The sequence below is a fragment of the Barbus barbus genome (assembly GCF_936440315.1).
Source record: "Barbus barbus genome assembly, chromosome: 30".
Taxonomy (NCBI): Eukaryota; Metazoa; Chordata; class Actinopteri; order Cypriniformes; family Cyprinidae; genus Barbus; species Barbus barbus.
In genome coordinates this window covers 28800189-28822044 of record NC_136758.1, presented here as the reverse complement: position 1 = coordinate 28822044, position 21856 = coordinate 28800189, and positions in this window count along the sequence as shown.

The window sequence follows — 21856 nt, the reverse complement described above, 5'->3', positions numbered from 1 at the left end:
ACACACTTAAATGATATCATTGTAAGACTGAGTTCACAATCACCATCCTGCTGTGCTTTTGTGTGCAGCTCTATTCTCATGCGCTTTTCACAAATGGCCCAGTTAATTACTTTACTGACAGAGCTTTTCTATCTTCAATTCATAATCTAATGTACAAAGAGTAAGGCTTAGTTTTACTATAAGTTCAGTGATTCTTAGAAAGATATTGTAGATGAACTGCACATTAAGTACTACACATTTACTGAGAATAAATGCATTCTTGGTATACTGTGCTGTCTCATTCAGGAAGATTCTGCACATGTGCCTTTAAGACTGTCAATCATGTGACTTGCGGCCAATCAGAGCGTTTGTTTTGGTCCGGCCCTGCTGTGCTGTATTCACACACGTGGATGGGAAATTCCCACAGCTGTAGTGTTTGTGGTTTCTCTGTGAATTCATCATATGATGTTGTACTCTAACACAAAGACTGCATATGAGAGCTGGTGATTTCACTTAATAAACGACCACAGGAGCCGTTATACTTAGGAAACCAACTTCACAACTGGGTTTTTCTAGTCATATACAATAATACAGTATGCAATGCAGCAGAGTTTTTGTTGTAGATGTTTTGATATTAGTATAGATCAGTAGATAAATGTCACATTACCATTTAGCCATCTTTCATTTCCCATCATAAGACAAATGTAATGATAGTAAAGTATTGCAGTATGTCTTTACAGAGAGTCATGTAAGTGTCATGTGAAATGACATGGGAAAGGTTTTCTCATTTATGCGTCTTTTTTGCAGGAAATAGTTTGAAATTTGTTTCTCATGAGTAAGAAACTTACAAATTAGTTTGTCTATAATAGATGATGTATATTTGTAGGCCAAAACCAAGAAACAAGTTGCATCGTCCTGAAGTCAATGGGTTTTTGGTTCAATACCTGAAATGAAGCTTAATATATTTGCATGTTGTGAAAATCACCCACTTGTGACTTTATTAAAGATTTTAGCATGAAAAGTTTTTAAAAACAGACTGGAAGTGTTGATGGAGTTTTAATGGAATAGTTCACCAAAAATGAAAATTTGCAAAAAAAAAATATATATATTTAAGGTTTATGTATTAATGCATTTATTTATAGTATATATATTAATATAAATGTTTTTTTATATAAATTTATAATAAAAAAATCCACCCATTTGGATAATTTCAGGTCAGATTTCTGTACTCTAAAATAAATAAAATAATAAAAAGTACACTAATAATAATAATAATAATAATTTATGTTGTAAATGCATTAATTCAAACAGCTCAGAATGCAAACAGCTTACATTTACAGCTTAAATGACTAAATGTAAATGTAATCCAAATGCACATAAATTTTATATACAATTCGAATACATAAATCCTAAATTTAGGCCTAAATATTTAAATATTTTGAGTGTACCAACAATCACAATAGTTAAAACTGAACTCCTAAAACAGTGTGAAATACTGTAATCCGGTATGTAAAACACGTGATGCCAGAGTTGTTTTGTTGCTAAAGCACGTCACTCGTGTACTCGCAGGTAAAGGTAACTTAATATATTTGAGTGATTGTGTGGTTTGATCTGTGTAAACCATGTCAACCAGACCAGTGTTTGTTTTGGTGGTTGTTAAGCCACGTTTGTCTGGTTTTCTATCTGGCAGACGAATGTAATCTTGATTCTGATAACAAACACTGTGCAAACTCTGGATCTCTCAACATCTCTTTCTGAACACATGCTGAAGTCTCATGAAATATTCATTCGGTCGCGAGTCTTTGCGCTGCTGTGTTTGGCCGTCTGTGAGGGAATGTGAGGTCATCGTGTGACCCAGCTGTCCAAGTGTTTATTGATCAGTCTAAACCCCCGAGGGTGGAGAAGGGCAGATCATAACACTGCCCCGAACCGGCCGGGACACACCACTGCATCAGCTGTGTTTGGACAGACCAGAGACAAACTCAAACAGCAGCCGGAGGACTGATTTATTACGCCATTAAAGCAACGGTTCATTCAAAAATAAAAATTCACTGAAAATGTGCTCACCCTCAGCTCATCCAAGATTAGGATGAGTTTGTTTCTTAATCAGATTTGGAGAAATGTAGCATTGCATCACTGTTTCAGCAGTGAATGGGTGCCGTCAAAATAAGAGTCCAAACTGTTGATAAAAACATCACAATAATCCACACCACTCCAGTCCATCAGTTAACATCTGGAGAAGACAAAAGAAACAAATCCAACATTAAGACGTAACTAAAATACAAGTCCATAATCCATAATAACGCTTCCTCCAGTGAAAAAGTGCTCTGATCTGAATCAGGAGAGAAATCTGCACAGATCAAGCTCTATTTACAGCTCTAAACAAATATGTGGCTGGATTTTGACGTGAGATACAACAGCAGATGCACTTTTTCACTGGAGGAAGCGTTATTATGGATTATTATCATATTATGCATTATGGATTTTAGCTAGAAGCAACCGTTTGAATGTGAAAATGTCTTATGTGTTTAATCATAAATAAAAAAATATATTATATTAATAAATATAAATAAATGCATAATGGCCTACATTTTCTGCGTGATAATACATTCACATAAAAAATGTAAAATAAAAATAATTAAAGAATTACAAAGCAATGCAATAAAATACAAAAACAAAATAATATAAAATAAATAGAATCAACTGAAAAATAAAATTCAGTGCAATAAAATAAAAAAACTATTAAAAATGCAATAAAATGCGATTAAATGAAATGCAAAACAATGCAATAAATGTAATGCATAGCACAAAAAAACTAAACTAAAAAAAAAAAAAAAAAAAAGCAAAACAAAACAAATTAAAGTTTTCTTTTTCTTTCAATCCTCTTTACTTGAAATGTATGCTATGGTAAATTACAATGGAACTATATGTATCCATTTATGCTCATATTATTCTTATTTAAATTATATATAAATGAATAAATGTAAATTGTGTTTTATATAGTATATAATGGTTATTCCTGGGCTGTGGTCTGAGTAAGCACTCCTGACTAAGCAGAACTCATCGTTATACATGACAAACTCTGAGACGCTATTTAAAGAACTAAAATTCAATTTGTGCAAGAATCATATGACAACATTACCTCTTTTCTCCTAGTCGTACACACACACACACACACACACACACACACACACAGTGAAATCTTACTCCTTTTGTTCATTCTTCCTGTTGCCTTCCCTCCTGAACCAGAGATGCTGGTTTGACTCCAGAGTTCATATGAAGTTTGCTGAAGTCCTGCCAAAACATTGGGCTGTGATCAAGTTCATGCCTGGGACACAGATACAGATCTCTATAGAACACACAAACACTCACTCATATACACACACACGCACATATAAACACTCACTCGCTCTCTCTCTCTCTCTCATACACACACACACACACACACACACACACACATGTTGGGTTTCCATGTTTTATGGGGACTCTCCATAGGCGTAATGGTTTTTATACTGTACAATCTGTATGTGCTATTGCCCTACACCAACCCTACACCTAAACTTAGCCCTCACAGGAAACATGCTGCATTTTTAGATTTTCAAAAAACTTTATGCTGTATGATTTATAAGCTTGTTTCCTCATGGGGACCAAAAAATGTCCCCACAAGATTAAGATTTACTGGTATTACTATCCTTGTGGGGACATTTGGTCCCCAGGACGTGATGAATACCAGGTGCACACACACACACACACACACACACAACAACACACTCACACACATATACTTCTACTGTTTTATATACAGTTAGTTATAGATTTTATAAACTAATCCTAACCCACAGTCTCACAGGGGTGCCATAAGGGGGGGGGGGGGGGCAAATTCGTCCCCAAATTATAGTTACGTACATACACACACACACTCACACACACACATACACATAGAAAGTAAAACCAGGTTCTCAGTTATTCTTGCTCAATCATTAGAATCACGGTCAAAACTAGATTTCGACATTTTCTGCAGAAAATCTGCTGGGTTTGTTTGTTGCGAAGTGTCCGTCATAATGTCAGGAGGTTCCAAGTGATTTCCAGGGTGATTCTCACCTCAAACCAAGGTCCATCCTCACATCTCTGTATCTTCTGGTCTGTAGATATGGCTTCGGGTCTCTAGTGTGACACTAATGTGACTTCATTCAGTCGTTTATCACTGCAATTGGTAATGTAGAAGAGCAATAAGTGCATCATGTGACAGTCACACACACATCTATTACAGACATCTTATCTGGCTCTTCACAATCATAAATTCATAAGCATCAGATGAAATAGCAGCACAGTAGCAGACGGCTGAACAAACACAGACTGACTCCTCTACATCAGCTATAGAGTTTGAGCAATCACTCAGTGTTTACATCAGATCCTGATGGGCTTTTCACCGAGCAAATCATTAAACGGCATCAGCCGGCGACTGAGATCAGAGGTTATCATCATGAGAGACACTGTATTATGAGATAGAGAGACATTTGCATGTTTAACGAGGCTTTTACACGCTATAGAGGCAGCCAAATCAAACAAAGATAATAGAAGAGGAAGTTTCTTAAGATTAAATACAAAACTATAGAACAAATTAACCACATTTAAGACTATGAAATATACTGAATATATGTTTTTGAAAATGTTATTTGTTTTACAGATCAGTCCATGGACCCCGGTTGAAATAACATTATATAACATTATAAGATTATAGTTAGAAATAACATTAAAAATCTCATTAGTAACATTAAATATACATTTGAATTATATGCACACACTTCTATTTAATAAAATAAAATAAAATAAAATACAAAAATAAAATGCAATGCAAAGCACTTTAAAATGTGACAAAATGTGATAAAATCAAATAATACAAAATAAATAAAATGCAAAAAATAAAACACAAAAATAACAAAATAAAATAAAACAAGAAATGTTGTTAGAAATAACATGCACACACCTCTATATACAATAATGCAATAAAAAATAATTAATAAAATACAAAACTGAAATGCAGTGCATTAAACTAAAATGCAAAAATAAAATGCAATCAATCAATTGTGATAAAATCAAATAATTAAATAAAAGAAAAACTGAAAAAGAAAATGCAAGGCAATAAAATACAAAAATAATCAAATAAAATAAACCTAGAAATGTTAGAAATAACGTGCACACCTCTACATACATACAATAACAAAATAAAATGGAATAAAATAAAATGAAAAAAATAAAATTTGATGCCATGGAATGTGGTTAAGAAGATTTACTACATTTAGAAACAGACTTTGAACCTTGCTCTGCCAAACACTGTAAATCCATGTAAACACAGCAGCATGAATAATAAAGATCGCTGTGGAGGATCATGAATGCTGGACTTGATGTGATCCGTTGAATGACCATCATTAGTATGTTTGCCTCTCTAGAGTTGAGCTGAAACTAAGCTGAATCATTCATGGGACTTTTTCATGCTGTTCAAACTCTGTCACTTTCAAATTCTGTTACTATGGCAACAGCAGGCCGCTCTGCTCTGATGGCAACAGCTCCATCATTGGTCCGGTGTGACGGTGGAGGACGGCGTATGTAAACATGGCTCCTCTGCGGGTCGCGCTGTCAGATGAGGCTATACACATCATTCATGATTGCATCAGAAACCACAGAGAGAAAGAGAGAACTCACACACACACGGCCGCTCAATCACATGCTCCACTTCCTCCACAGCTTGTGCACCCTTTGAACTCTGTCTTAAGATTCAAAGGAATTTGATATAAGGTGCTTTATTGGCTTTACATGGACAAATCATAAGAAATTAAATAAAATAAAATTAGAAAACCGCATAAAAAATAATTGCAACGCAATGCAATGCAATAAAAAACAAAGATAAAATATTACAAAAAAAAATAAAATAATGAAACATGAAGCAGTACAAAGCAAATAAAATAAATAAATAAAATGGAACGCAATGTAATGTAATAAAATATGAATAAAATAAATAAAATAAAAACTAAAATAAAAAATATGAAATATGAAATAAATAAAATAAATGTAGAAAATAAATTAAATTAAAAACACAGTGCAGTACAATAAAATAAAATGCAAAATGCAATAAAATAAAATAAAATGCACAGCAATGTAATGTAATAAAAAACTAAAATGCATTGAATAGCAAAAAATACAAAAATAAAATTAAAAATAATATAAAATAAATCAAATAAATGTAAAAACAAACAAAAAAAAGATTAAATTAAAAACACAATGCAATAAAATAAAATGCAACAAAATGCAATCAAATGCAATGCAATAAAGTACTATCTAACTAACGAAGTCAAGTAAAGTAAAAAGTTTTATAGTAGTTGTCACACACATGGTTCCTCAGCTTCCACCAAAACACTGAGCACATGAATCCTGCCTGGAGACCAGTCAAGGGTTTTTCGGCTGTTCTGATTGGACGAGCTCCATAGCAACCGAGCAAGCACATCCACCATTCAGGTGAAGCAGAAGAGCGGAGACACACTGACCTGAGATCAGCCGTCTGCCGTCTGTGGAGTTTCAGCTCTGGTCACACACACTCACACTCACACACACACACACACACACACACACACACACACACACATGTTGGTTTTTGTGGTTTATGGGGACTCTCCATAGGCGTAATGGTTTTTATACTGAACAAACTGTGTGTGCTATTGCCCTACACCAACCCTACACCTAAACTTAGCCCTCACAGGAGACTTTGTGCATTTTTAGATTTTCAAAAAAACACCATTTAGTATGTTTTTTAAGCCTTTTGAATTACGGGGACATAGGCAGTGTCCTCATAAACCACCTTCATATTGTAATACCTCTGTCATACCCATGTCATTATACACATTTGTGTCCTCATAAACCACATAAACATGCACACCTGGCCTGTGGCTGAATATGTAATATTAAACAGATCTGGTGTGTTTGCTCAATTAAAGATGCCTTTAGATGTGTGAAGCTTTCAGCATGTTAGAATTATTACATCATGGATATTAATTATGCATTTTGCATCATTACATTTTATATTACATATTAATGAATGTTAATTATGCAAATGAATATTTACATTTTAACAGATACACACACCACTCATATTTTCTTCAGAAAACAAGATCTAATGATTCTTGTTTCATATAAGTAAATTATATTATTAAACATGAAAATTAGTTGCATTACGAGATGTTGTGAACATTTTGAACCAGAAAGAAAAGCACACATGAATTCTATCACAACAAAAACTGAAGATATTGTAACAAAATGAATAGAAACATAACTTCTGTGCAATTTTTGGCCAGTCATTTAATATAAGATGATGCATGTGATCAGGGTTATTATTGTAAACTATAACTAAAGCTATTAAACACATTGTTTCTTATCTAAATAAAGCTGAAAATACAAATATTAGCCTAGAAAAAAATTGTTGTGTTGCCTTGGCGAGTTGAAATCCTAAAATTACTAATGAAAGTAAATGAAAACTGAAATAAATATAAAATAAATATTGAACATTAATATAAAACTAAATAGTAATACTTCATCAAATAATACAAATTACAAAAAGACAACAAAATTGCTAAAAATTAAGCAAAATTTAGAAATGTTGTCTTGGCATTTAACACTTATTAATGTAAATAAAAAAAAATATATAAAATTGAACTAAAATGAAAAATACAACTGAAATAAAAATAAATTAAAAATAAAAATGAAAAAAGCATATAATAAAAAAATAATAAAATACTGAAATTTAAAATAATTACAAATGTTGCCTTGACAAATAACTAAAAGAATTTTGGCAAATAACTAAAAGATTAAAGCATGGAAATTAAACAGAATTTCAAAATAAAACAAAACAAAACAAAAAAACTAAATTTAAATATTAAACAGTAATATTAAAAATAATAATGAAAATGACAAAAGTACATAACAAAACTATTCAAAACTAAAATGATAAGAAAATAATAAGCTAATTCAAAATATTAAATAAAAAAGTCTGATAAATAACACTAAAGAAACACTGGGCTCTGTATGGAGCTGTCTCACATAAACACACCCGTCAGGAGCGGATCAGGACAAACGCACGGCTGTCAGTCATCTCGGGTGAAGCTGCGTGAATTATTGAAGCGAGCGGGTGGAGGGTCATGTGGGTCTGTGACCGCGGACAGACAGATAGTGGCTGGAGATCTGTCCGTCTCGCTCTTATTAAAGCAATGACACCTGATCTGCGCAGGTAACAGAGCGCCAGACAGAAGAGCAGTGACTGTCTGGAAAACACACACTCACACCGGCACTGATTAGACTGATCTCAGGTGCTCCGACCAAATCTGTTCAGTCCAAAGCAGCACATTATGGTCACATCTGTAATGCTCAGTGCTGGGATGCTTTTGTCTGGATTCATGCGCTGCAAGAAAAAGAAATCCAGAGCAAAATGGGAAAGGTACTGGTCGTTTTCTGCCAGGACTTTATCTGTTGAGTTTACAGACATTTACATTAAACCTAGAACACATCACAGTGCAATGCAAATAAAATAAAATAGAATGCACAGAGATGTAATGTAATATAATACAAAAATTGAATAGCAAAAAATATAATAATAATACAATATAAAATAAAATAATGGAAAAAAAACATACAGAAAATTTGTTCATATTACAGTAACACAGTAGGGTCCTGTTTTTAGTGTAGGGATCTTTCAAAAAGACAAAAGAAAAATAAAATGCACGTCATACAGACTTAAATAACTTAAGTGAAGATGTTTTCAATACCTGAATTAAAAATATATATAAAATGTTTGTTTATATAACTTTAAAAAAGTTACACATTTGATTTCAGTTATACTTTCAGCTATTCTATTTTTGTTAAAAGTACTAAAAATAATTACAACTAAATAAATTAAAACTACAAACATAAAAACTATACAGACATATTAATTAAAAAAACTAGTAAAGATTAACAAAAATATTAACAAAAACTACAATTGAATACACTCAAACTGACTGAAATGATGAAAAGGTGTAAAAGCATCTCCTCCTGAATCAAGTGTTTAAGCAGCTGCAGGTCAAAGGTCAGAATCTGACCTCAGGCTCTCTCTGACTCACTTTAATGTGTTTGTTCTTTCAGTCTTTTGACGCTCATCTGTGATGTAGAGGACCTTCCTTCTGCTGTATTTCCAGTCTGACTTGTTCTGTCATGTTCACAGATCTGACTCAGACTCACACTAATTACCAGCCATTGTTCGATCCTTTGTTACCTTGACTTTAGAGAGTCAGAACTGGATTCACAGGTTTGAAATCCTCCTGATTTCCAGCTTTTCCCACTTTAATCTCTCTAAACTCTCACAAACAACCACTGATTTGCAGAACACTTGCCTTCTGAATAGAAGAAGAACAGCGTTAAACAATAGCAGGACAAAAGGAGAGTAGCTTTTTGGAAACTACAGTAAACTATATAGGAAATGTAAATAATTACTACACTGTAAAAAAATATGTATTTTTTTTGAAGTTGTAAATGAAGTTAAATGTAGTATAAGTATGTTTTATAAGAATAATCTATTTCAGTTTTTCTACTTCAAAATTTCACATTCAGTTCAATGTGTTAATTGACATTTCTTTGTAAATTTTTCTGGATTTTACTAACAATTTCTACACCATTTTTTTTTTTTTTTTTTACCCATGCACGCTGCTAATATTCAATAGCATTTGTGTTTGAAAGTAATAAGAGGAAAGTGTGATGCTTTGAAGCCTGAAGAGTTAAAAAGATCAGATGCACAGTGGGGTGTGTGTGTGTGTGTGTGTGTGTGTGCGTTTTGACCCATCAACCTCCACTAAAAAGACACCTTTGAGTGTATTGTGTGCACATGAAAAGGTGTCAAACACACTGCTGAGTTTCAACAATAGACCACCAGAGAGGACTGTCCATCACAAGCATCCAGTGGAGTTAAACAAACTAAAGTTACAACTATACAGACGAATACTAAGGCTTTACTAATGCTACTAATACTAATCCTTATTAAATTAAAGAAATAGTGCAGCCAAAAATGAAAATGTGCTGAGAATTTACTCAAGATGTATGTAGATGAGTTTGTTTCTTCATCAGATTTGTAGAAATGTGTCTCTGCATCAGTGTCTCAGCAATGGATGCTCTGCAGTGAATGGGTGCCGTCAGAATGAGAGTCTGATAAAAACATCACAATAATCCACACCACTCCAGTCCATCAGTTAACATCTGGAGAAGACAAAAGCTCAAACACATCCAGCATTAAGATGTTTTTAACTCAAATACGAGTCTATAAACGCTTCCTCCAGTGAAAAAGTGCATCTCCTGTTGTCTCTCACATCAAAATCCAGCCACATATTTGTTTAGAGCTGTTTTGTCTTGTAAACGCTGCTTGATCTGTGCAGATTTCTCTCCTGATTCAGACCAGACCACTTTTTCACTGGAGGAAGAGTTATTATGGATTATGGATTTATATGTTAGTTAAAATCATCTTAATGCTGGATTTGTCTCAGCTTTTGTCTTCTCCAGATGTTAACTGATGGACTGGAGTGGTGTGGATTATTGTGATGTTTTTATCAGACTCTCATTCTGACGGCACCCATTCACTGCAGAGCATCCATTGCTGAGACACTGATGCAGAGACACATTTCTACAAACCTGATGAAGAAACACACTCATCCTAATCTGGGATGAACTGAGGATGAGGATATTCTCAGCATATTTAAATTTTTGGATGAACTATTCCTTAAATAATTTCCGAGTGGAGGTCTGTCTTTGGTTGTGGCTCATAATAATGCATGTTTAGTCACTCTGCTGAAGTTTATTTACTGGTTTATTCTCTGTGAATGTCTGAAGTGTGTTGGGCTCTGTAATGCTCATGTGGCCCCTGTGAGAGCGTCTCTCAACAGCTGCTCATTATTCTGGCTGGAGCGGATCGGATCGGATCTGGTGACAGGCTTCAGTCCAGCTACTAAACATGTATCTGCCACCATCAATATTTAATCAGGCACATTATTGGCCAACACTGTATGGAGGAGACGGGCCCAGTTTTGACACCACACAAGAGTTCAAACACTGAAAACATACACACACAGACACACACACACACACACACACACACACACACACACACCTGGAGAAGAGCCATACAAATCAAGTAGGCCAACTTGAGTAAATTTACAGATAGTAAAAGTAATCAAATAAATCATTACTGAAATAAAAGTATAAGTCATTTTCAGCTTTACTTGAGGAAAAAAAATCAGGATTATCACAAATGCAAATGAAAACTAAAAGTTTAAGTTTAGTAAGTTTAGTTTAAGCTGAACTACTAAAACAAAAACAACAACAAAAAATATTATTACATCTAAATGTCTAAAATAAAGTAATGTCCATAAAGTCTAAAAAATAAAAAAAACCTTAAACTAAAATTAACATGAAAGCAAAAAAAAAAAAAATTAATTCAAAATATTAACAAAACTGTATCAGTATCTCGATTTTAGTACTTTTATTGTACTTTAGTGTAAAGTACTGATTGATCCTGATTGAACCACATTTATTATTTATTCAGCATTAGTCAATAAGAAAGACATTTAATGTGCATCAATTTGAAAATAAGTAAATGTTTTCTTACTAAAACATACTCTATCAGAACTTTAAACGTCAGTATAATAAAATATGAATTTAAATTACTGTGCAAACAAGAGAAAAAATATATAAAAATTATAGTATAAAAACAATGTACAAACATCGCATGAGGAAACATCTTAAGAGGAATGTCATGCAAACATACTAGTTTTATATCATTTGAAACCGCTACAGCAACAGGAAAGATGGACGAATATTCATTTCATTAATTGTGCAATGTTTGACTGAAAATAATCAGCTTATTCATGAATCAGTCATTGCTGTTTGTTATTTTCAAATTAATGAGGAACAATGTGTTTTAACGAAACAGTGGCATAAACAATTTTCATTAACATGTATTGTCCCTATTACACAAACAAATAAAGTATACAGTAAAATTATGATATTACGCTTCAGAATGTAGTGAAGAAAAAGTAAATCTTTCCCAAAATAAAACTACTCAGAACAGATATGGGAAAATTATATGTATGCCATATAAAAAAAAGTGTAGCAAAGTACAATCTAAATCTAGATCTTTCTACAAACTAAAATCTAAATCTAATGTAAAATATTGTAAAATAAATGGTCTTTTAAAAGGGAAAAGCAAACACTATATCATGTTAGTGACATCAAAGGCTGTGCGTCAAACTAATTTAATGCAAACACCTCAGTTACTAATAGAAGCGACTAAAATTAGACGGATGCAGTTTGAACAAGTCGTTGTGACATCATTAAAAACTACACTGAAAACAATTTACTCAATTTTCACTCAGAACTTTCTAAATTTCACAATAATTACAAAGAACTGCATAGAAGTGAACACAATATTTTGAAGTAGAAAAACTGAAAAAGTATTTTCTTGTAAAACCTCATCAAATAATCTTTATTTACAACTTATTATCATTTATTATTATCACTTATTATTATTATCAAAGTTTGTGAACAAATCTAAAACAAACCAGACTGCAATAAATGCGATTAATTATGATTTAATAAATATAGATAATAAATGTTTTTGAATTTTATTGACATTTTCAGCTATAAAATATTAACCAATTATTTGTGTTTGATGCTAAAAATTGATTCTGTGTTAGTTTGCCAGTTGAGTCCTGTTGTAAAAGCAGAGGAGAACGGCTGTAGATGGCAATCATCGTCATTCCAGAGAACAATAAAACAATTAGAGGACAAATCCACACTACAGCTGTTGTCTGGAGACTTTATAGACCCATCAAACTCACCTTTATCCTTTCAAATTCTTTTAGTTCTTTAGAAAAAGTTGACCATACAACTCTCGGGAACTGGTCAACTGTGGCAGACTGCAAACAGTTAACAAACAGAATTAAAATCACATCTCTTCTGTCTCTGGTTGATAGTTTAGTGTTTTATCCATAAAAGCTCTTATAGTCTAATTGCACAAATGTGTTTTTCTCGTGTCAAATCTTGACTGATTTTGATCAAGTAAACATCAGAATAACTGCAGTCATATCCAGATGAACTCTTACTGGACTGAAGCAGCTCAGCTTTACTTGATTCTCCATCAATCATTTTCTAGATAAATCAGTGCGTCTCAAATCTGATCATCAGGATCTTTTGAGGAGCGTTTGTTTCCAGAAGCTTTACTTTCACTGTTCCTCAGCGGAGGAATGATCTTCATCTCACATCTTCTGAGGAGCGTTTATTTCTTCATCTCTCAATCAGCATTGCATTATATGTTTGGATCATTTACATCTCATCTTACTGAGACATATTACTGGAGATATAGAGACACCACTGATATTTAGATCATAATGTGCAGGTTTTGTTGACGCCACGGATCATATTCAGGGGTGCTGGCAGATCAAGGTTTGTTCTTGGTTTGATCTGCCATAGTTCATGGGAATGTATTTATGTATTTATGAATAGTGATGGGAAGGGTGGGGGTGGTTTAATGGTAAACTCAACTGGTTTTATTTTCAAACTTGTATTTTATCTTATTATGCAGTAATTATGTTCGATACCTATGACTGTCCTTAATATTCTGAGTTGTAATATTAATGGCCCTCACAAACCTACAGGTTTTCTGGACCGTTTGCGAAGAAGAAAGATTGATATAGTGTTAGAGGAGGATATACGCAGGTGTAATAATAAGTTTTATGAAGTGGTGTCTCACTCATCTTCGGATATTAAATCCAAGGGTGTCCTAATATTGGTGAGGAAGACTTTAAATATGACTATTTTAGAGAAAGGCTGTGATACAGATGGTAGAATAACACATATAAAAACAACAGTGGAGAATAGGAATATTGTATTTCTCTCAGTTTATGCCCCTTGTACTCCTGACCCTACTTTTTTCTCTGTTTTGTCAATCTCTTGAACATTTCGGATTTAGAAATTGCATTGGATGCAGATACAAATTCTGTAATGTCGCATAGATAGATCTGGACCAAAGGATTCACACTCTAAAGATTTGTTTTTTTTCTGAATATGAATCTGTCATCTTCTCCTAAGGGTAATCTCTGTTCGCAATGCTCTTTAGACATCTTTTTTTTTTTTTGGGAGTGTCCTCCTCTCTCATCTTTTTGGTCTCAGCTCTCTCAGGACCTGTTATATTTGTTGGGTACTGAGATATGTTTGACTCCACGCCATTTTGGGACTTCACCGTGTCCGTCCAACAAAGATGTTTACTGTTAGCTGCTCTCACAGCAGCAAAAATTGCTGGTCAACCGTTGGAGTCCTCCTCACACAATGGACGGACGAACCTGGACTGTGTGTTTGTTGGACACTGTCTCGATGGCGCTCTCAACTTCTCGTGTGCATGGATCTAGTGTTTGTGTCATTCAGCGTTTGATGTTGTGTCATCTTGTCTGGAATACATGTGAAAATAATTTTACTGTGTGTTGGGGTGGGTTTTGAATTTGCACAGTTGTTTTTTGTTTGTTAACAAAAAAAGAATCATCCAGTATTTGTCATTTAGATCTTACAGCGTCATCACAGGCTCTATATATGTCAATGAAACATTTTTTCTCACTTATGATAAGTGCAATCGTTTGCGTTTGGCTTCTCCTGGAGTCATTCTGGGCAATTTGTACTTACAGCCGTGAGAATAATTATCCACCTTTCCTCGGCCAGACGATGCCGGCTCTCAGCCAGCAGTAACTCAAAGCCGACTGCTGAAAAATGCAGGAGCTATTAAACAAAAAAGCTCTCTAATATCTCCTTTCTAGCTGTGAGTCAACAGGTTTACCTGTCCCAGGGGTGTTTACCTGCATCGGTGTGTGTGTAAACGAAGAGAGGCTGCGGTCAGCGGCGTATTCACATGCTAATGGCATCTGATGAGTCATTGTGTGGTGAATAGCAGATCAGTCCGGCTCTCCAAGTATTCTCCTTGAGTTTGCCTTGGGAATTTCCCAGCAATATGCTATAGATAGCTCTCCTCCTCATATGCTTGAAGGGACTGGACTCCCAAAAATGCAACAAAAAAATCATCTACTCATCCTCATGTCATTTCAGACTTGTAGGACTTTCTTTAGTCTGGAGAACAAAAGGGAAGATGTTTAGCAGAATGTTCACACTGCACTTTTCCTAATGAAATCAGATTGTGTTCAGAGGCCATCAAGCTCCAAAAAACAAAACAAAACATGTCTGAAATCATATCACACCATTTGCAAATAATTACAAAGAAACAGCAAAGAAGCCAGTGTTATTTCAGTGTCATTGATAAACTATTACAGTTTTTGTTCATATTTTGAATTTAGGCTTTTTTACATTTTTGTTTTCAGTTTAATTTTTGTAAAAAATTTAGCAATTTTGTGTTTTTTATTTGTTGTTGTTTAAAATCTAGATAATTTTTTATTAATTTTTATTCCAGCTTTAGTTATTATATTCGTACTTTATTTATAGCATTATATTTTTTGTATATATATTATATTTTGAATTAATTGTTTTGTTTTTATTTAAATTTTAGTTCAACTTTTAAGAAAAGGGTTAGGGTTAGTTTATAAGTCTATAGAGATTTTTATTATTTTATTTCAGTTTTAATTATTTTCATATTCCAGCTTCAATTAAATGATAATGAGAAATGTTGCTTTTTGCATCTAGGTAAAATAAAATCAATTTAAGTTTTTTAAATAAAACAACATTTTCAAGTCTTCTGAAGTCATATTACACAATTTATAAATAATTACAAAACATGGCAAGCAACGTGTATTATTTTAGTATCAGTGAAATACTATTATAGTTTTTGATAATATACTGAATTAGATTTTATTTTTGTTTTAATTTGAAGTTTTAGTATTTTGTTCTGTGCATTTTATTATTTCTGTGCATATTTATATGTACACGTTTTTATTATATTTTCTTCAGTTCTAGTTGTTAATATATGCTTATGAGTCATATGATGTGTGAAAAGACAAGACCAAAATGTAGTTTAAAAATAAAAGTCAATTGGAGTCATTTAAAATTAATAATAATTTAGAATATACACTTTAGAATATGCAAAAAATATAAATTATTTTTATTGTTGACTGTAACACTGAAACAAGCATTTATAGAAATTTAATTTATTTCTAGTTACTAATTTCACATTTAATTAAATGTGTTACCACTTTTTGAGAAATTCAGCCATTTCTGAGTGAAAACTGTTTCTTTTTCAATTAATTGAGTCACAGAGGTTTTGAATGACGTGAGGTTTAGTGAACGATGACAGAAGTCATTCTGGAAATAAACCGACCCCTTAAAGCTTGATTTACACATAATGATCTCATAAATAGTTTCCCAGCAGCTCTGTTTAATAAATTCACCCACTAAACTCCTGTTTTGTTGTTGATCATATTTGATTATCATATGCAGATGTCATATATTCAGCATGAGCTCATGTATTTGTGTGTTGGTGAATGAGGCATGAGCTCACTTCCTCTGCAGAGAGCTAAAGTTAAACATGACAACACTCCCTTGAGAATTCCATGCCATTAAATCACAAATTCAACCATTTTTAATATCTTACAAGCCATAGGTGATGTTGGACAACAGAAAGTAAGTATTTGGGCCATTTGCATGAACGTCTTAAACCACAAATTTGGTGCAAAAACAATATTCATTCAGAAATTGCAAGTAAGTTTCACAAAGAAACAGCAAGTTACACAATGAACATGAAATTTAGAAGTAGAAAAACTGGAATAGTATTTTCTTTTAAAACATACTATTTATTTACTTTAATTTTTTCCTGACTGGTCATGAAGTAAGCTTAACATAAAGTCAGTTGCATTAAAACTTACAGTAGATTGGTCAAAGGTAAGAACTGCTAGTTGGTTTTACTCAGAAATTGCTATTAAATTGCACAAATAATAAGGAAATTTCATTTTACACTGAGAAAAAAAATACTTTATTTTGTAATAAATTTCATAAGTACAAATAAATGACAAGTAACATTGCATTACACATAATAAATGAATAATGGAAAATGAATACTGGAAAAAAAATCTGAAGTAGGAACAATTTCCACTTAGTAATTGCTAGTAAATTTGATTAAGAAATGGCAAGTAATACGTTGAATGTTTTAAAATGAGAAATTTTAAAGTAGAAAGACTGAAATAGTATTTTATAGTAAAACATATTTTACAAATTTTAATTTTTGAAAGGAAAGAATGTTTATTTTTTTTTGTAAAATGTACATCTATAATCTTTGTTTTATTAAAAACACAATAAAAATAAAAAATAATTTTCAGTATAGTATTATTGATATATACTTAGTTTTTATATGGAATTTGATTTATTATTTATTATTTCAATATTATTATTATTTTTATTTATTTCTGTTTTCATTTTAATTTTAGTTGTATTTTGTATCAGTTTTTTAATGCGTATAGTTTTTATTAATTAATTAGTTAATTTTATATATTTTTTTAATTTCAGTTTTACTTATTCTAGTATCAACTTAAACTAAACAAAATTAGAAATGTTGTCTTGGCAACTACCTGAAATATATTTCAGTTCATTTTTATTTTATTTCAAGTAGTGAAAAATGTTATGGTTTTAGTTTAACGATTATAACCCTGCAAGTAATACATTGAAGTGTCGGAATTTTCTTGCAAAATTTACTCCAATAATATTTTAATACCGCTTTAAAAAATTTATCCACATTTATTTGTATAGCATCTTTCTCACTACATATCATTTCAAAGCAGCTTCTCAGAAAATGCTTGTTTTTAAAACAGCGTACAAATGAAGTTATAATCATACTTTCAACTTCATAATGGTTATGCAAACGTCTGGATCAGATGGACGGGTGCGTATGAGATGTTTGGGCTCAGACCAAAGTCAGATGAGGTAGAAGTGTAAACAACACATTTAAGTGTCATTTGACCCGAGGAGGGAACAGGTAATCAGAGACTGACCTCAGTAAAGCTGCTTCTCATTTCACCACAGTAATACCATCACAAGACGACTGCCGACAGGCCAAAAGAGAGAAAGTCACTCGCCCTGCCAGACACACACACACACACAATTGCAGTGACTCAGTATGCGCGATATATAATGTGTGTCTATCTGTGCTGATGATCTTAGACTGTTCATTTATTCAGTTCACTCAGTTTCAAATAATGGTCATATTATCATGCTGCAACGATAAAAAACATGCTTGAGTTACTGTAATGAATATGGTGGAGGTGTTGGGCGCTATAACGCTGAATTATTCATCTGAAAACGACTGTCGATAATAAAGACGGAGAAGGAAAATCAATCAGGAGTCAGTGAAATATTATCCATATCAGGAGGAGATTCACGCCGCGTATCAATCGGTGAAGGTCTCTTAATGTATATGCATTAATTATTCAAACCAGGAGCTGAGAGACTCTTCAAGATCCTTAGGTTTGCATAGCAAGGACGTGTTGATCATGTTCATGCGTCTGCCGCTGGTCAGACAGACATTATTGAAGGGTTATTGGTTTGCAGTGACCTGTAGACTGGGCAGAGAAATGATGTCAGATTCTTTAACACATGGAAAACAAAAGTATTGTCAATCAGCTGCGGCTAGACAGACCATCAACAACGCAGATGAGCTGCATTTAGACAAACCATTTAAAGGAACAGATCACCCACAAATGAAAATGTGCTCATCCTCGGTCCATCCGAGATTAGGATGAGTTTGTTTCTTCATCAGGTTTGTAGAAATGTGTCTCTGCATCAGTGTCTCAGCAATGGATGCTCTGCAGTGAATGGGTGCCGTCAGAATGAGAGTCTGATAAAAACATCACAATAATCCACACCACTCCAGTCCTTCAGTTAACATCTGGAGAAGACAAAAGCTTTACAGTTTAGAGCTGTTTTGGACTGTTTTGTGCTTGATCTGTGCAGATTTCTCTCCTGATTCAGACCAGAACACCTTTTCACTGGAGGAAGTGTTATTATGGATTATGGACTCATATTTTAGTTAAAATCATCTTAATGCTGGATTTGTGTCAGCTTTTGTCTTCTCCAGATGTTAACTGAAGGACTGGAGTGGTGTGGATTATTGTGATGTTTTTATCAGACTCTCATTCTGACGGCACCCATTCACTGCAGAGCATCCATTGCTGAGACACTGATGCAGAGACACATTTCTACAAACCTGATGAAGAAACACACTCATCCTGATCTTGAACGGCCTGAGGGTGAACACATCTTCATTTCTGGGTGAACACATTTCCAGCAAACCTTACTGGACTGTATATGTTCTTGCTTTTTATCGTTTATATTTTATATTGTGCAAAAAATAAACTAAAGTAAACCTAACTAAAAAAATCATGATACGTTTACTTGAGATACATAAGTACATAAGTAAAAAAAACAATGTTTTATGGAAAAATGTACCAAAATAGTGAGTTTATCAGCCAATGGGGTAAGAAAAATAAGCTTGTTTCTTTTTTGAATTAAAAGACATGAAAACTAAAGAAAAGAGGCGTTTAATATTCTGAAGTGTTTCAGACACCTGATCTGATATATCTGCAGAGCGACTGAAGTGAACAGATGTTCTTTGGAGGTTATTTCTGAAAACGCTCTGCTGAATTGTGTTTGACTTCAACCACAAACAGTAGAGGAGTGTGTGTGAGGGGAAATACCGTGTGTCAGGCAGGATGATGTTGAGCATGAGGTGATTGTCGAACATTTAACCACATTAATGAGGCCTGACATCACCTGCTGCGCTCCAGTAAAGCGTGTGTGACCAAACGTCAGCTCATCTGGAAAATCACACTGTGGTTCAGTGTCTCAATGTGTGAAATAGAGGTTATAAACCAAGAGGACAGATGGATTGTTTACCAGAAATTATTTTCTTACTTACTATTTTTGTCTGAATTTTAAGTGAGTTTTTGGTTAAAACAAGAACAAATATCTGCCAATGGGGCAAGTATTTTTATTTTTTTTTCCACTTTGAATTAAGATTATTTGTCTTGCCCTATTAACAGATATTTGTTCTTGTTTTAAGCGAAAACTCACTAAATTTGAAAACCTTCTCAGAAAATAAATTATTTTGCTTCTCAAGCAAATGTGTATTAGTTTAAAAATGTTTACACTGGAAAACAAGACAAAAATACTGAGTAAGAAAACTGCCTGTAGTGATTATTCATTGAAATAAATCAGTTATTCTCCTACAATGTCCTGGTAAAACTATAAAAAGAGGAAACGTTTAATTTAATCTGACTCTTTAAAAATGACTTTTATCTGTATATTCTAATGTAGCTGTGTTTATTTAGTGATATTAAATTATATTTTGACTTGAATGCCAGTTCATTTAGATTAAAATGTATTTTAAGTTACTTGAAAAACATGTTTTGACACAAATGAGTCAATAAATGTCTTACAATAAAAGTACAGAGCAAAAAACTGAATATGGAGAGCAGATCATTTGATGATAAATGTTTGAGTTCATTCATATCGAGTTCTCTGACATTTCAGCAGTTTGAGTCATTGTTGAGATTTTATGGGATCAATTTTCCACCAAAAGTATTGCGGTCAAGGATCACAAAACTAATAAGCTTGAAACAAAAATTTAGAAACACATGTAAAAAAAAAAGCACAAAACTAAAAAATTAATGCAAAATTATAAGAATAGCAAACAACCTGGTCACAGATCGGGCTTAAAAGTCATCATATCTCCACAAAACCGCCCCCCCCCCCCCCAAAAAAAACAGAGGAATATCAACAAAGAAAACATGTTATTGGTGTTATATAAGTTGAATATTTTTGCATTAATATTTAAGTTTTGTGCAACATAATTTTAAATGTGTTTAAAGTTTTGAATTATAATTTTTGAATTCCATTTCTCTTTTGAAACGTCTGAGAAGCAAGATATTTCAGCAAGAGTCTTCCTGCTGTCTTCTCAATAAGCAGTTAATTTTACAACACACACAAAGTCAATACGATTAGTGAAACACAGTGGTTTATGTGTGTGGCGTGAGCGCTGACCAGCATTTCACCTCATTCTCGGGTGATAAGGTGACGCTGTTAACTAGTCTTTGATGTGAGCTGCACTATCTAACAGCCGATCGATAGACATGCTGATGGCAAATAAACCCAACATCAAAGCGCATCAGTGTGCAAACACACATCCACATGATTCGCTCGTTAATCGACACCTCAGGACACATCATATTCAACACACAGAACAGCCCAGTCTTAAAACACATTAAATCCTTCAAATTAGAAAGCAAATCTGGACAGATAATCACAGTTGAGGGATTCATGCTGCCAGGTCTAAAATATCAAACTCTGCCACGAGGTTAATAAGTTTAGAATAATGCTTTGAAGTCCATTTCAATCAAATAATGGAACTGACACACATTTTCAAAATATTTAATGGTGTTTGAATCTTCACTAGAACTATTGCTCATAGTTGGTATCGATGATTCACATTAGACAGGATAAAAACAACCTAACACAAACACTATAACAACTGCATAGCAACACCCTAGTAACCAGTCAAAACACCAGAGCAACCACGTAACAACACTTCAGTAACCACTTAAAAATAGCATTAATCAAATAACCACTCAAAACACCAAAATTGACCACATAGCAACACTCTAGTAACTACACAATACACCATAGCAACCACATAGCAACATCCTAGTAACCACTCAAAACACTATAGTAATGCACTGTAAAAAAAGTTGAGCCAACTTAAAAGTTTAAGGCAACCAGCTTCAGCAGATTTTTGAGTTTTTTCTACTTCTTGTTTTAAGTTTATACAACAAAAAGTTGA